The 16,824-nt window shown below is 46.5% G+C and overlaps 1 protein-coding gene across 1 annotated transcript in view; it reads right to left on the bottom strand.

Moving 5' to 3' along the window:
• SETD3 (SET domain containing 3, actin N3(tau)-histidine methyltransferase) overlaps positions 1-16,824 on the bottom strand; it is a 611,377-nt gene that overhangs the window by 269,960 nt on the left and 324,593 nt on the right. The window lies entirely within an intron of this gene.

The following is a 16,824-nucleotide window of genomic DNA, read 5'->3' as shown; positions in this document are numbered from 1 at the left end:
AGCTTTTGGGACACCAGCAGCAACATGTAGCCATTTCTATGTGACCTTGTGGCAGCTGGGGCACCCCTGGACTGAAGACGCTGGAGCTCTTGCCTGGAGTCCTGCTGTGTTTTTGATGGTCTCTCCTGCAGGAGCCCCGCTTTCAGCTCGTTCGTACTCCATTAACCACAGCAATGCCTTTGCATGGTGTCTTTCTCATGCACTGGAACCCCTGCTGCTTACTCTGGGCGGGAGGACCCGATAGTGATATCAATTAGTGAGAATTCCTGGTTAGCACAGCAAGAAGGCTCTTGTGATAACACTGCTGCAGGCTTTGTGACAGCAAGGCTTTTTAAATGGACAGGGACAGACCCCTCTCTCCATTCCAGCGGGTCCTGTGGAAGTTGAAGGGAAGGTCCTGCCAGGGCTCTGCTATTGTTTTACATCGACCCGCGAGCAGGGCTTCAGACACCTGCTGTGCTCTACATTAGCAAGAGGTAAAGGGAGTTTATTCCATATCTCTCAGCCTCCTGAGGTACACATCAGAAGTGCTTGCCCCAAAGCAAGGCCCAACCTGGGGTCGTTTCAGAGAGGAAAAAAACAATGCAAAAGTTGAAGTGGTTCCAGTTGGTGTTAGAAACCACTTCCCATCTTAAAATTTTCTGCTGGTAAAAAGAAAATTGTGTATTTTAGTCGTGTGATGCTTCTTTCATGCGGCAGGTTTTTCTGTCAGTTACTCATTGTAGGGTTGCTGCCAGTCATGCGCAGCCATGGCAGATGGTGAAGTTGCAGGGAATGCCAGTGTCACTTGTATAAGTGCAGCTTCCAGCATCAGACCTGCAGTTAGACCCTGGCACAAGAGACCACTGATTACGTCTTGAAAGTTTTGAACACACAGTGATTACCAAGCAATAATAATAATAAAAATGTGAAGAAAAAGGGAAGCTAGGCTTAAAAAAATTACAAGGCTTGTTTTGCTGTTGCCATAGCAAGTGGCTTTTGTGGGACATTTAGACCTCCCTATGCAAAGGAGTAAGCACATTCTTAGAGCATGAACCCTCATTCATCTGGCTGGCACAGAGAAGGAGCCAGGGCACAAGCATATCTTTATGACCAATGCTGTTCATGTGCTAGAGACTAAGAAGTTGCCACATCTAGAGCTGTAGTTTGACATGCATTGGAGGAAACACAGTCACTGGGAGTAGCAATTCCCACCCCGCTTTTTCCCAGCTTCTTGCTGTTATCGTCTGCTGAGAAACTTTTACCAATGTAAAATTCTGTGCCAGTTTAAAAGCCTGTGGGATTGTTTCTCTGCTAGACTGCAGTGAGCAGCTTGTGACCCCCATGTTTCAGGCAGCTCACACGTGGCTCAGGTGCAGCTTCTGTGCCGGGTCTGTGTGAAGAACCCAAACTGTTCACAGCCCTAAGGGGAGGCTAGAGGAGGAAGCATCTTCTATACAGCTTTTGGGCCCATGTGGCTGTTTTGTAGTGCACTGTCTTTATGCCCCATCTCACTCAGTCAGCCTGTTTTCATTCTATCCTTTCACTAAATTATAACTGGCTCAAGCAACTTTAGACTTTCAATGCCACTGAACATTTCAGTGCATGCCTAAAAACTGTATTTCAGTAACTACAGTACATAAAAACTCAGATATAAACATTTACTGCCCTTAAAACTCCCGGTTGCTGGAGTCAATTTGTCTCTGCTATCGCTGATCAGTATTTCAGCTGCCATTGTGGAATATGTAACAGAGGAAAGTGCTTGGAAGGAAACAGCAGGGGATCAATTGCAATGGAAACCATACGTGCTGGAGGGATGATATTTACCTAAATGTGTCTATCATATCTTCCCAAAGCATGCTGCCTTTAGGAGAGAATGGATATGAAAATGTTGCCTCCCTAGATAAAAGTTGGGAATATCATTTTTTTAGACACAAACTTTAATACTCTTAATTAATTCTGTATTGTAATAACAGAGTTAAAGCCACATCCATGAAAGGTTATACCATGTACTCCAAAGATGTAAACCACAGTTTAATAAATAGCAACAGATGCTGCATTACTTATGTTCAGTATGTTTGCACAGACGTTTACATGACCAGGGACTGCATGACAGATTGAAAAGCAGAGTGAGGGAGACAGAGCCCAGTAATAAAAAATCAACTCCTGATGTATCAGGCAGGGTTTAAGTACCAATGAGTGTCATACCTCTATTTTCACATGGCATATTCTGCAAACTTTGATGCGTCAAACAACACTCAGATGAAATTTCAAATTAATTCAGGGAAAGAAAAGAGGAATCTGTGTCAGTCAGCTGGAGGTCCAAATCACATATCTGGATTAACACTGATTTCTGTAAGAGCACCTATAAATTGGTGTACCAAACACTGACTTTTGTGACTAGATGCAGAACACTTCATCCTACTGGGCTGAAAGAGCTGGGTTTGCCTCCAGTTTGAGGAATCAGTGAAGTGTAACTCCAGTATCCAGAATGGCCCTTCATGATGGATTGGCAGGACTTCAGCCTGGACTATTCTTGCTAACTGTAGTACTTGGAGCAATCCTTCCCCTTGGTTCCATTGTCCCAGTGTACCAACATGTCACCACCAGCAATGTGGAGATGGGAAAATTCACAGGAGAGGATTTTACGAGAGGTAGCTGTGAGCCCCTCTACCTCCTCTGCAGCATCTACTTAGTTCAGGATGGTGGATTTTCCCTGAGTTATAGTTCTTGGCTAATGGGAAAATGTATCAGATTACATCAAACAGGTCTGGGTGTACCAAGGATGGGTGATAGCTGAAGGGAACAGCTGTCAGACTCCTCTGCTTGGAATTCAGCTCCTGGCTCTGTGTGAGAGCTCCAGGCAAGGGCTTGTGCTTTAGGGCCTTCAGAGCCTCAGCCTGCCTAGCTGGCCAAGCCAGATGGCAAAATTCTGAGTTTACTGGTAAAGAAGACTTCTTGGCATAGCTGTGGAGGAGATGGAGATGCTGATAGTATTTTAAGAAATACATATGCTTGAACTTTCTGGGCACAAAATTATGTGCCTTCAGTGCACCCACTGCCACAATGGCCTTATCCTCACCCGCTCCCAGGGACCACAACCACTATCCTCCCCGAAGCCCTAATCTATACCTAAAGCCTGCACACTCAAGTCTCCTGTCATTCACTCACACCCCATCTCCACGTGTGCCATCCCAGCACACCTACTTGTTAACTCCTTGTAGACCCACACCCAACATCCACACATGGCCCCACTGCCTCTTACTCTTACAGCCAACACACAGAATCAGAGAGTCACAGAGGTTGGGAAAGACCTCTAAGGTCATCGAGTCCAACTATTAACCCAGCACTGCCGGGTCCACCACTAAACCGTGTCCCTAAGTGTCACGTGTTTTAGCACTTCCAGGGACAGTGATTCCACCACTTCTCTGGGGAAGTACTACCACATAGGACTGGGGAACCTTTACTTCTATTCTAGCAGAGGTGAAATAGCCCTGTGTGCAGCAGGAAGCCACATCTGAAAAGTGTAACCACAAGATCAGCCTGCCTTTGATTTGTAACCTCTCTTTTCATTTACCATCCATGGTTTCTAGTGCTAAATACAATGTAGTAATATCTTCCTGAAAAACAACCAAGTTTAAAGCTGTGCATTAAAATCACATTGCCTTAACTACATTGTGTCACATGGTGCATCACACCTTCCAAATCCATGTCTAGACAAGACTTAGGAAAATGCAAATTCCGACATTATGTTGCATTCATCAGTATGTATCCTCAAACCTCATCAAAATCAATAGGAGACTCACATGGACTTTTTGGCTAAAATCTGTTACCCTATTTACAGTACTGGAAATGTAAGATATAGCTCAAAATTAAGTTAAAACCAGCAACCCCCAAAATTACAAAACAAACACCCAAATTTTCAAATTCTTGTATCTGTGAGTTATATCTCCCACATAATATCATTAGCAAGTGAATTGTTCTCTTTGCTGGGAAAAACCCTGCTGCAAATTCCCCTCACTACTTCAGATGACAGATCAGAGAGTTTAGGTTTAGATTAAAAACTTGATCATGAAACCTAAGGACAAAAGTTTATCATCACTACAGGTAGCCAGAGAGGTGCTTTATGAATGTCTTGGAAACACTGGAGTGCAAAAGAAATTCTCTTGGACCTTCAGTGGAAAATGTCAAGAAATATTTTGGCATTGCTGCTGTGTCCTGTCCAGTGCTGTTCCTCATTCACTTGGGGAGGGAGTAATTTACTCCCACTCCTAATTAATCTTGCCCTTGTTTGTTTGTTCTGATTCTTTAAATACACAAGAAACAAACCATTGTCCCTCCCAGTGGAGTTAATGCCATGGTTTGCATTTTTCTGGGCTTGACTCTCAGTTTGTCTAGCAAAACTATTGTTGCATAACTGTATCAATTAACATTTCCTCTGAAACAAAGCAGTGGCACCAGCCTAAATTCACTTGTACCCCAGGGTTGTGTCGAACCCCAAAGTTTTACTGGCACTGCTAAAGAGCAGTTCAAGATATACTCTGGAAATTGCTTAATCATTGAAATTGATTTGTTTGTTTATTTGCTATATGAAAACAACAACTAAAACCTATATCAAGACCTTTATAAATCAGCAACATATTGTTTGATTCACCCAGAGAACCTTTGGTAGAAGCTGCTTTCAGCACAGGATAATTAACTTTTCCTTTAAAAAAAAGTAGTGGTTTTTAAGAACTGCATCTCATTAAATAGTTTTCAATTTTATTTTAACAGAATGCTTCATCTTTGAAAGAAAACTGTGAATCAGTGTTATTTTAACAGTGCTTCCTCCATCTTACTAAGACAACACAGAAGCATAAGGATTAGTCTCTCATCCTCACCTTCTGTTTTTGTGCTGATAGTAGCTGTCATTTCATGCTAATGGAAAAGCCCATGTGTACATGCCAGTGATGCCTCCAGGGAGAGGGAGGATGGTCTGCAAAGCCTCACTGCAGGACCCTGCAGGATGTCACCAAGGCTGTCAAGGGAGCTGCCACCCTTAGGCAGAGGAGATGGACACAGCATCCCCCCTGTCACAGCACCTCGCAGCACTGCCCTGGCTCTTCCCTGCCAAGAGATAAGGCAGTGGCTGCAGACAGTGGTCAGGCACTGCTGGGGTCTGTCCATGGGAGGAGTGGAGGCATCTCATGTAGGGAGACAGCCCACCCACGGCTGTCTCTGGCAGCAGGCATGGAAACAGAGCTACTGCACCCACAGAGCCGGGGTGGGTGGGACTGGGATCAGCTCCCCATGTTTTGACATCTTTTCAGCTCATGAGCTGAAAGATCACTGTCCTAGGGCTGAATCTGATGGTGATGTGCTAAGAAAAGCATCAGCCAACATGAGCTGTAGCTTCTGTTTGAAATACAGATATCAGGAATTCTTTGTTTGGAGCCATTGTTTAGCAAAGCAGCTTCATTCCTGCTAGTCTGTAGATGAGTTATCTTGGGAAAGGGGAATTGTTCCCATGCCAGGAACCAAATCAAAGTTATGCCTTCATCTTTAGAAGTGCAGTTTTACCTTGCCTGACCCTCCCACCCTCCAGAGGACCCCATACTGGAGAGGCTGGGCTTTGCACGTTCATGCACAGGAAAGGAATAGGGAGAACAAAAAAAACACCCCACCCTCTTCCACTTATGTAAGATCAGAAGGAGAGTGTAGGCTAAGCCCAGAGGACTGGATTTATGGTTTCAGAAAAGCCTAGTTATTAAAATGTTATGAAAGTTTTCCTCTCCCTTAAATGCATAAATATGCAGATGAAAGGAACCATGTGATCTGGCCACTGGCCATGCTGCTGCAGGCTCAGTCTAATTATCAGCTGCCAGCTCTGCTGCATTTTAAGTGGTGAATATGATTAAAGATACACAGACAATTGAAGTAAGTTAGATCAGCTCTTCAGGCCTGCTTCTATTTTATAACCACATGGCAGCTTGGCCTTGAGACTAAATCTGCCCTTAGATGCTGAGGGAGAAAAGTTCTGCTGATCAAACGGGTTTTTTCAACCACAAGCTCCGTGTGTTCTTGAATTCATCATTTTCATAGCAAGCTATTTGCCAAGTCAGACTGTTTCCCTTCCCCACTCTGAGCAAAAGGGGACTCTGAAGGGAGGAAAGATGCAGGTAGGACCAGGTGTGTGGGGGGGGGTCAGGTGTTGCCCTGATTTTTTAAGATTTTCTAAAGCCTTCTGAGTTTACATTCTTGTAGAGAACTTTCTCACACTTTCTGTAAACAACCTATTGTTTTGCATTCCTTCATAGAGGTGGAGAAATTTGATGGAGTGGTAGTTTGTCCAGCGTCGTTGGAGAGGTGGCATGTTCATCCTCCAATTCACTGGCACCTTTTGAGAACTATAAATGATTGGAGTCAGAGGAAATAAATTAGTCTCTTCATGGTGACCAAAGCTGTGGTGCGTCGTTTTTCCTTGTGTCCTCTGGTGACAGTCAGGCACTACAAACACATGGCCAAAATATTTGAACTCTCCCAACCAGAGAGGTGCAAACTTGTTTCAAATTAGTTTCAAAACCGGCATTTCCTGGAGCTTTTTCTTTCTCTTGAGACTGGAAATATCATCAAGAAACCCAGATGGTCTCATGCTTTTGGGGGAGAGCCACAGTCCTGTGGGCAAGACAAGGAACTAGGACTTCTCTTCCAGAGCTGCCAAGTTTCTGAGTCGAGTGTCATTGCCATTGCAGTGACAGCAAGGCCAAACAGTCTGGCAGCATCTGTCCCTTTGTCATCGTATTCACCAGGGGCCAGAGCCTGGCTCTGCAAGGTGGCAGACCCGGCAAATCTCACACACTGGGTGTGAATCTCACGCTGTGGGTTTTTGCCTCAATGCTTCCCACAGCTATGGCTGGGTCTTGTGCTGTCCCCAAGCCTCACCCTGATCCCAGGGCTCAGCAAGGTGCATGCATCTGCTTGGCTCTACCTGGGAACTGCTGTCAAGCTGCACCATGCCTAGGGACTTGAAAAGTGGCAGGCTTCTGAGTCACTTGTTTTAGTGTTGTTTTGTGGCTTTCCAGAAAGACATGTCTTTTGAAAAGACAAAGATTTAGCTGTTTTTTAGCATCATTGCAAGTGTGGCACAGCTATCCATATGGTCTTGGGAGTGAGTTGGTGTCTGCACACCTGCCATGGCCCATTCCAAGAGTGGCTGGAGCCATTGCCTCTCTGCACATCGCTTGGACAGGCACAGCAGCTCTGCCCTGCCTCAATCTGCTGGATCAGTGCAGAGCAGATCGGTGCCCATGCATTTGGCATCTCCAGATGAGGTTGTTTCTTAAACCAGGTAAGCAATTTGTGCTGGAAAGGTGCACCTTGCTTCAACCTAGCCAAGACATCCTATTTCATGCATGTTATACTGTTGTTTCAGCAGAGCCCCAGTTTCAGCTGGGATTTAAAGATGCCTTGGATATACACTGACTACCTGTGCAGGTTCCCTGAAGGGACACCCTGCTCCAAGGCACCATGTGTATCCCAGCTCCTGAGCAGCCACTGTGGCCTTCCTGTGAGCCAGCTTGGCCAAGGGCAGTTGCCTGGGTGCCACTGAGCTGGGCTCCAGGGCACTGCTGTCACTGTGAGGAAACTGAGGTTCTCCACAGCCACGTGGCCATGGCATCATGTTGTGGCAGTACCAAGCTGTAGATGCTGTGCCCAGACACCTCTGCTACAGCAGGCACATCTCACCAGCGTTTTGTGGGCAGCTGCAGCAGAGGCAGCAGGCTCAGCACTCCTTGTAATCAGCAGAGAGAAATGGGCACTTTCTGGGGCAATGCATTTGACCCCTATTAGATATCTACTCCTGCACAGGGTGAATTACATCCTCAGAGCACCTATCGATTATAGAAGCAGTCCAGCGTGACTAGTTCAGACATAGACTTGTGAAATGAATCCTGCTCCAGGAGCTTGGTGCCAATACTTGTCTATATAAGCTGAGACGTGGCTGGTGCACTCTGCGTGCTGCTGGAAATGTGACTCTACCCAGCTGCTGAGCCAAGGTCTTCACAGGTCAGAGGCTGGGGAGGGGGGAACCAGGCTGTCTCCTTGCACCCTGATTTACGAGCTAGATGCTAACAAAGGCACTCCATCCTTTGGAAAGGAGCAGCACATGAATGCACGTAGCTCTCTCTTTCCAAGGTCGGGGCCTCCTCCAGTTTCTTGCTGGTTTTACTGCCACACATCCAACCAATAAACCCAAGGGAGACAAAGCTGGAAGATGAAACTGATCATTGTGTCTCACACCTGGGCAGCCCCAATGGCCCCCCACCCTACTGCACAAGATTTGGGGTTTTAGCCTCCTTGTGTTATATTTGTCAAGACAGAAACCAGTCAACAAAATGCATCTCCTCTGTGCCAAAGCTGTGCCTTAGGAAGCCCCACTGTAATTCTGTGTTCCTCTCAAAGGTTCTCTGTTTCACCTGTGGGACTGGAGCGCTGCTGTTCTCAGACAACCAAGGATCCTCAAAGACACAGTTTGTGATTACAGATTTGCTAGGGTGGAAATTTGCATTTTCCCTATCCTGCTCACCCTGCATTTCATCCCAGATCACATTCCCTCTTTTAGGAATAAAGTACTGTTGTGTTCTAACTGCTCAGTAAAGGCTATTTCAAAACAATCTCTTTCACTGTTTGACAAAATAAACATGCCTCTTCCTGGAGATTGTTCCATTGCAAAAGATAAGCCAAATGGACCAATTATCAGCACTAACTCTCCTGTAAAGGCCGTTCCATACTGATCCAATACATACAGGCCACAGAAATCTGCTTTTTCTGACACATTAATAATGCATAAACACGCTACTCTTTCTAGTCCCAGCCAGATGTCTCTGCATTATTAGCCTACTTTCATTAATATATTCTCTGGTAGAGGAAAAGAGGATTAATAACATGCAGAGAATGGCAGGAATATATTTTATATTTATTTATTTATTTATTTATTTTTATTTATTTATATAAATATATACATATATATAATTGTATATATATATAATTTTCTGTTCTCAGTATTTGTTTGCATTTAAACATGAGGACAGGATGGGAAGGGATTTCTTGTCAGCTCCTCTGCTTCTTCAGGGCTGCCCCAGAGGTACAGTACAGATGGGACTTCTGAGATCATCTGCCCTTGAAGTAAAATGTTATCTGTAGATTTGCATCTCAACCCTGCTATCAACTTACTGTTTATCCACACTCCAGTGATATAATAGCATACATTTTGAGTTAGGGAGCTGTTAAATGGATTGGTTCAGAGGCTGGGGGGAAAAAAGTGACTACATATACAAGCCCAATTCACATTTAAAAAACTCCATTTTTATCAGTACACGGAGGAAAGAACACAAATAATTAAATTGGAGAGTGAGAACAAACAGGAACGTCTGATTTCAGTCTGTCAAGCCAAAGCAGCACCTCATTACTGCCAAAAGGGTCTCACAAACTCCTTGTCTGCCCTTGCCTCTGTGCTTCTGCCAGGTACCTTGAGCTCCTGTTCCCTGAAAACCAATTGCACCCATTAAAATGGCAGAAAAATTTCTGAGCAAAGAAATTAAAATTAGTATGTGAGGCTAGTGAGAAAAAAACTGGCTGGATAAGTGCCAGAGGAAGAGGGAGGTTGCTGATGGGTTAGAATTTATTGGTAAAGAAAGGCTGGAGAATGGGCAGGGGAACATAAAAGGACAGGAGAAAGGGCAGAGCTGTGGCAGGTGTGGCTGGAAGCACCATGGTACAGGAGCATTGCCCTTGTGGTTTCATGCTCCACTAAAACAAATATGAATCTGTGTTTCTGGAAAGGCTTTACCACCACTTCCCTTGCACCATCCCCTGCAGTGAGGCTGCTTCACAACCAGACAGACCAACAGGCATTAGAGACAGACTTGAACCTGAAGCAGGCATTAGTGTTAAGGCAGGGAACTCCCTGCTGTGAACGTGTCCTTGCATGAGTGTGGTCTGGAGGCCAGGGAGGCAGGGAGAACGTGGGTGCTAGAACCAGGGAGCTGCACAAAACCCACTTTTCATCCATCATCAGTGCAGACTGACTGACTCACCTTAACTAAGAAACTGCCCTCTGGCTCTCCTCCCTGGGGCTGGCCTTCCACCCTGAGGCTCATGCGCTTACAGCTGCTTCTGAACTGGCTTTAATAGGACACAGAATAATCACAGAATGGTTGAGTTTGGAAGGGAACTCTGGAGGTCATCCTGTCTACCCTCCCTGCTGAAGCAGGGCCACCTACAGCAAATTGCACAGGATTGAACCTAGGTGTTTTTTTGTTATCTCTGAAGAGAGAGATTCCACAACCTACCCAAACAGCCTACTTGCAAACACAATGTGAACAACACAAGTCAGCTCTCTCCTACAAGGGATTTCAGGGAAGATCTCAAATTAGAATTTGTGAGATACTGCATTTCATCACCCTGCCTGGACTCCTCTGTCTTGCTGTCCCACTGTGTGATAGGGCAACTGAATATGCTCTGTCACATTGCTTTAAAATTACTTTGGTTAGCACTGGCATGGTCCCACTCTTGCCTAATGGAAATACCTTCCCAAATGGAGATACGCCCTGGGAGGCACTCCCATCTCTCAGACACTGCAGCGAGCCAGTGCAAGAGCTTACCTAGCAGAAAGTAATTTTTTTTTTTTTTGCCAGGTCAGTTTTCTGCTGGTTTAATTTCCTGAGCTGACTTACCCCATGGTCAGATAAGCATCATGACAACAAACGGGTATAGAGGAGGATAGAGGAGGGACTGGGACAGCACAGCAGATGAAACACTTGGTTAGTGATGTTTAACTGTTGTGCAACTACAGCTTGCACAGCTCATGTAAGTAGTAGTAAAGCTCTTGGCCTCAGAAACCCCAAATCTCTAAATACAATACTGCACAAAGGGATTCTGCAGACCCATTAACTGGGATTTTGAAAGCACAGTGATTAAGGCCAGGATGGCAGTAGTGCTAAGCATTTTGCATGACTCCAGTTATAAGAGTTGCATGCATCTCCTGTGTATTGACTCTTGGCCTGATTACTGATGGCAGGAATCTGCTCTCTCACAGTAGCAGCAAAGGCAGCCATCCTCCTCCTCAGCTTCCCCAGCTGTGGGGGCTCTGCCAGGCTGAGGTGATGGCTGTTGGGGAAGGGGCTGTCATGCACTGCCCTTGGTGAAGGCCCAGAGAAGGTCCCATGTGCCCTTGAGTGCTTCATACACTGATTGTTGCACTGCTCCGTGTTGCTGAGAGCTTTCTTCTAAGAAAGGGCTGTGTTCTGCACAAGCCCTTGTGCTCGCTGTGGGAGCCAGGCTTCCATGATGTCGTGGTCCCACCCCAGCCAGCAGCCAAGCCCCAGGCAGCCGCCTGCTCACTCTCCCACCAGTGGGATTGGGGAGAGAATCAGAAAGGTAAAAGATAGAAAACTCGTGAGTTGAAATAAAGACAGTTCAACTGGGGAAGCAAAAGCTGCAGAAACAAGCAAAACACAACAAAGAATGAATTCACTGCTTCCCGTGGGAGGAGTTCAGCCACCTCCAGGAGAGCAGAGCCCCATCACGCGGGATGGTGACTTGGGAAGACAAACATCACTCCAAATGTCCCCCCTTCCCTCTGCTTTATATACTGCATGTGGATATTCTCAGTTCAGTCAGAGAGAAAAAGAGAAAGATTTCTGCCAGGCTAAGCCTGGGAAAAAAGTCTGAGAGGAATGTAAACAATCTATTATCTTGTTTTCCGTTCATATTGTTTATAGACATGTTCTACCACACTGACTTAAGTCCAGTGTACCAATCAGGTGAAATGTTTTTACTTTAAGACCAATGGAATTAATATTCACGATGTTCTCTATAAGAGATGCACTTTTGAATAAATGCTCATTCTTTGCCTTCTGAAGATGGAGTCTCTTCATTCCCATCCCTGCCTCAACAGTGACATACTGCACGTGATCTGGAATATCCCTTTGGTCAGCTGGGGCCACCTGTCCTGGCTGTGTCCCCTCCCAACCTTCCACAAACCTCCAGCTTCCCTGCATGGCAGTACAGAAAGGAGAAAAGGCCTTGGCTCTGTGTAAGCCCTACTCAGCAATAACAAAAACATCTCTATTACCAATCCTGCACTCAGCACAAATACAAAACAAAGCCCCATACCAGCCCCTGCGAAGTTAACTCTGCCCCAGCCAAAGTCAGCATACATGATCATGTCTCCTTTTGGCTTATTTCACCCCTTAGTCACCCTTGCTGGTGGCAGCTAGTGGGCAGCTTTGTCACTGGGGTGCATCTTCCAACAGCTCTCCCAGGACTGAGGGCAGCTGAGGCTCCCTGAGAACTCAGATTTTTGAGACACGCTCAAAATCACTCTTAATGGGTTTCATTTCCTCACAAGACTTTTACAATTTGGGTCTGTGTGACACACGGTAAATTTGAAAGGGATAAAAGCATGATGGGTGTAAATCATTGTGATCACTCAGCCTTCTAACGGAGATGAATTCTTCCCCTCATATGAGTCAGTAGAAGAGAATCCACAGCCATGACTCAAGCCCACAGCTAAAAATTGTGAAGGAAGTGTTCAGCAGTTAAAACAGTCAGAACTCCAGGCCTCTCTACTAATTTCTGAAAAAACATAAGGGGAAAATAAAAGGGAGGACTAGATCAGCAGGTGGTGCCAGGACAGCTGTGGATCAACACTAGTGTACCAGATAAGGCCTGGCCAGTATGGGAAAAGCACCTCAAAAAGTTGGAAAACTGAAAATAGCACTCTGCACAAATGAAACTAATGGATGTTGTGATGCATAGACAGCAAAAAAGCACTGGGATTTAGGAGAGACATGCCTTTCTGTGCCCTATCTTTTTAGCCCACCTTGCAGCAAAGGCGTAAGACCTCCTTTCAGTGTTCCTGCATGTTAACAAAGGACACCCTTCCAAGAAGACTTGCTGGAATTTCCAAGCTCTCCTGCTGGCAGTGCTGGTGGAGGCAGTGACCCCGAGCTGCACTGCTGCGGGCTCCCCTCCTTGCCCAGCTGGCTCAGCCCCCTGCAGCAGAGCTGGATGGAGCTGCGCCGGCTCCGTGCTCTGCTGCTGTCTGCATTGAAAGCAGTGCCTGCTACAAAATCGTTTTAAGATGATTCAATTAAACTGATACCAATCTCTCTAATGTAAACACAAAACAAGAAAAAAATGTAACCTTGCTTTAAATCCTGTGTAATGTACCAAATGGATGGTAAACAGAAGGTCGAAGGGAGGGTGAGCCGGCTTGCAGTGCTTAAATTTGGAGGCTGCACTTAGTGTTTGATGTAGAGGCAGGTAAGCTGCTGCCTAGCGTTGGCAGAAGGTAGGACAGCAAAAAGGCAAATTTGTGACAGTGAAATCATTCTTATTATTCCTGTTGAAACTGCCAAAATTTCAATTGTCTATTGATTTTAGTGTGAGATTAGAAAGTTTCCCAGAAAAGGCGAGGGGAGAAAAGAAGATGGTGCCTGTGCTGGTTTAGTGCATTTATCCTCGACCTGTGGAGTGCAGGTGGGGCAGTGTAGGAGAAAGGCTGTGGAGGAAGAGCTGCTGTGGGGAAAGAGGTGGGGTTGGAAGGAGGCAGGAGAGGAAGGGGCAGGGAAGCACTGGTGATGCTTTGGGCAGAGGCTGGGCTGCCTGAGCTCAGGGGGTGGCAGACTGCTGGCTAGAAGGATGTGGGAATTGTTGCAGATCCTGCCCCGGCAATGATCACACTCTGGGAAATGCTTCTCACCTTGGTCTCAGGTCTGGGAATTTCAGCTACTCTCTCTCTGCAGCTGCCCTAAGACCATGAAGACTCCAGTAAAAAGCACATATATGAACTGGAAAGCAGACACTCACAGGCTTTTGCTCCACTGTCTGGGATGAGGTATCGTGGCCTTGTTCCTTAAAGACCATCTGCTGTGCTCTCCAGACAGGCACCTCTTGCCAAAAGCACCATATGGAAGTTTGATTCATCTACCAGACATGCCAGGGAATGGGAGAAGCTGCAGGACAGGCTTCCCTGAGATTGAGGGAAGGATAGATTATGTGGGCTATGCCACTGGTGTGGAAGCCAGAAGAGCACACAGGATGAGAATGTTTCCCTGCCATCCATCCAAAATTAATTGTATCATAGTGCTCATTACTTCTCCAGGTACTGACACAATGCTGGTGATGGGTTTGGTAGGTCCTGTATGCCATCTCTGGTGCAGCTCCAGAGGAAGGAAGGATGCCCCAAGGGGGCTACACTGCAGGCTCCAGAACTCAACAGCTCCTTCCTGCTGTTGCTGCTTGCTGTGCCAACTTGGTCCATTTCCTGGACACATTAATAAGGCTTGAGGTGGAACCAGAGTGTGCTATCCCTCACCAAGCTTCATCTGATTCAGTGGACAATGTGATGCTTCCTGTCCTCATTCTCAAGCCAGATTTGACAGAGCTGCCACCCTGGTATCAGCCCATGTCATACCCACATGAAAATACAGAATCAGAAATTAGTTTCTTCATAGTCCAACCAATGAGAAACAGGGGTAGTTTGGGGCAATTTCTTTATTCACTGTAGTGAGTGAACTGAAAATTCACTAATTCAGATGATCCTAACTTGTCCATACAGGCAGTAACCTACCATTACCCTACGAGTTTGTAGCAGAGCTAGATATAAAACACCAAATGCCTCAAGGCATTTTTGCTGATGTTTCCCAGACTGACTATGAAAAGTGTTTATTAACTTCAGCACAGAGCAGTGTTAGCAGTGACTGCTCATCTCCTGGCTCACAGACACCTTGTGTCCTTGCACCATGTGGCATGGAAGAAACACATCTGTCTACAAAAGATTGTACAGGTATCACAGATTTCTGGTCTTAAGCCTTATTTGTGAATTTAGGTTTTATCCCCATTGCAGGTGGGGTATCCAAAAGACCCTGATATTGCTGGCAAACCAACACTTAAACTCCTACTACAGTAAGTGGTTAAGATAGAGAGGAATCATACCATATCCTGCAATAAAATGTGGAGAAAGCATCCTTGATGGGGAAGTAATATACTTCCTTAAAGTCTACACTTCAGCACATCAGAGGAGTCATACAATTAAATGATTTCACTCTTTCCACCTTCCATTTAGCAATCAATGAAAGTTCTCCCTTCAGGGAAAAGCTTGATGGGGGGGGGGGGGGAGCTCTCGGCCCATTGTTTTGCCTGGGGTGCCAATAAGAAATACATCATGATTTATATGTTAATGAGGAATTCTCTTTAGGCAATGCATTCTGCAAGGTGTTGTAATGGGGGACTGGGAGGTTGATCCATCAGAGGAAGCTAATTCATCATCAAAGTGAGTCAGGGAGCTCCCTGGTGAGAGCTGTAAATAGGGCATTGGGAGAGTGACAGATCGCTGGGTGGCATGTGTCCCCCCCATTAGCACTCCCACTGACAGCCCTGCCACTGCCAACTCCCAGGCTCCAGCTCATGCACATTATTTATAGAGCATTTCACATTCCTGGTTGGTATCCAGTCGATGTTGGTTTCAATTAGAATAAATGCTTATTGATTGAGAGGAGATGGGCCAGCTGATTAGCTCCTTGGGAAGCAGAGCACGGTTAGCTGAGGGCGGGCTGGGCTCTGCGCAGAAGCAGGAGTACATGGGGCTCTGAAAATCTGTCAGGGAGGAGAAGTCTTCTAGATTAAATCAATTCATTGAAGAGTCCATCTAATAAAGATAAGCGGCTAACTTCATTAGGGAATTAATGATAGGCCTGATTAAAAATCCCTGTGGGAGCCCTGTTGACTTCAACAAGCTTCAGATCCAGCCCAATATTTGCCTTGAAGCCACAGTTCCCCACCTCCGATTAAGCTACTGAATGCTGTATTTCTACAGCCAGGCAGTGATCCGAGCAGGCACACCATGCCCTGCTTGAGCTAAGAAGCATCTAGAAATGTCCACCGAAACCAGAAAAACAACTGTATGTACATTAAGGAGGGATTAAAAAAAAACCAAAAAAAACCCAACCAAAACATTTTTTTCTTTTTTTTCTTTTTTTTTTTTTTCTTTTTTTTTTTTTTTTTTAAGGTTCTCTGAAGCGGAATCTTAGCTGGTGGATAAAAGCTCCAGAAGCATGAAATCACAGCGCATCATCCCTTCGCTGTCCGGTGCGCACTGCCATGAGCACAGCGAGATCCGGGCGCGCGTTCGGGCACCGGGAGGGTTTGACCGGCTGAGAGCCCCACGCCGCGTGGGGCACACCGCGGGGGCGCGACACGCACTCGGCTCTCGCTCGGGGTCACGGCGTCGGGCTGCCCGCGTTTGTCACGGTCATTCCCACGCCGTGAGGCTGCGAGGGTGGCCCCCGCTGCGCTGCGGGGAACCGGGGGGTCCCGGCCGCTCCCTCCTTCCTGCAGCCCCTGCCCGGGGGCTCCTGCCGGTGCGAGGGGCTGGGGCACAGCCCTGCTTCCCGCCAGGAGGGGCCGGGGAGCTGCGTGCTGCAGCGCTCCCCTCCTGTGGCCGGCAGCGGCCGGTGCAGCCCGAGCGCCCGGAGCGCGGCGGGCGCTGCCCGGGACAGCGGCGCGGCACGGCAGGGTAGCTGGGGACAGCTACAGAGCACCGAGCAGAGATGGATGGGGGGAGCAGTTACATTTTTAAACAGTTTTAAACTTTATATTTTTTCCCCCCGCTTCCTTTCACATTTTGTTGTTATTTGAAGAGTGCACGTCCCTTTAGGTGCACGGCCAGTCTGTATTTGGAGGTGCTGTGATTCGTGAGCTTGGGCAGGGATCTCGAAGTGGATGAGCTGTGGGCTGCAAAACCCTCTCCTGGGGTGACTTTTCCCATCCTAGGGACAGCATGACCTTGCCAAGCACAAA

Source organism: Anomalospiza imberbis, chromosome 6 (genome assembly GCF_031753505.1).
Source record: "Anomalospiza imberbis isolate Cuckoo-Finch-1a 21T00152 chromosome 6, ASM3175350v1, whole genome shotgun sequence".
Lineage (NCBI taxonomy): Eukaryota > Metazoa > Chordata > Aves > Passeriformes > Viduidae > Anomalospiza > Anomalospiza imberbis.
Note: the sequence above shows the minus strand (reverse complement) of the source record. Positions and strands in the feature narration are given on the sequence as shown.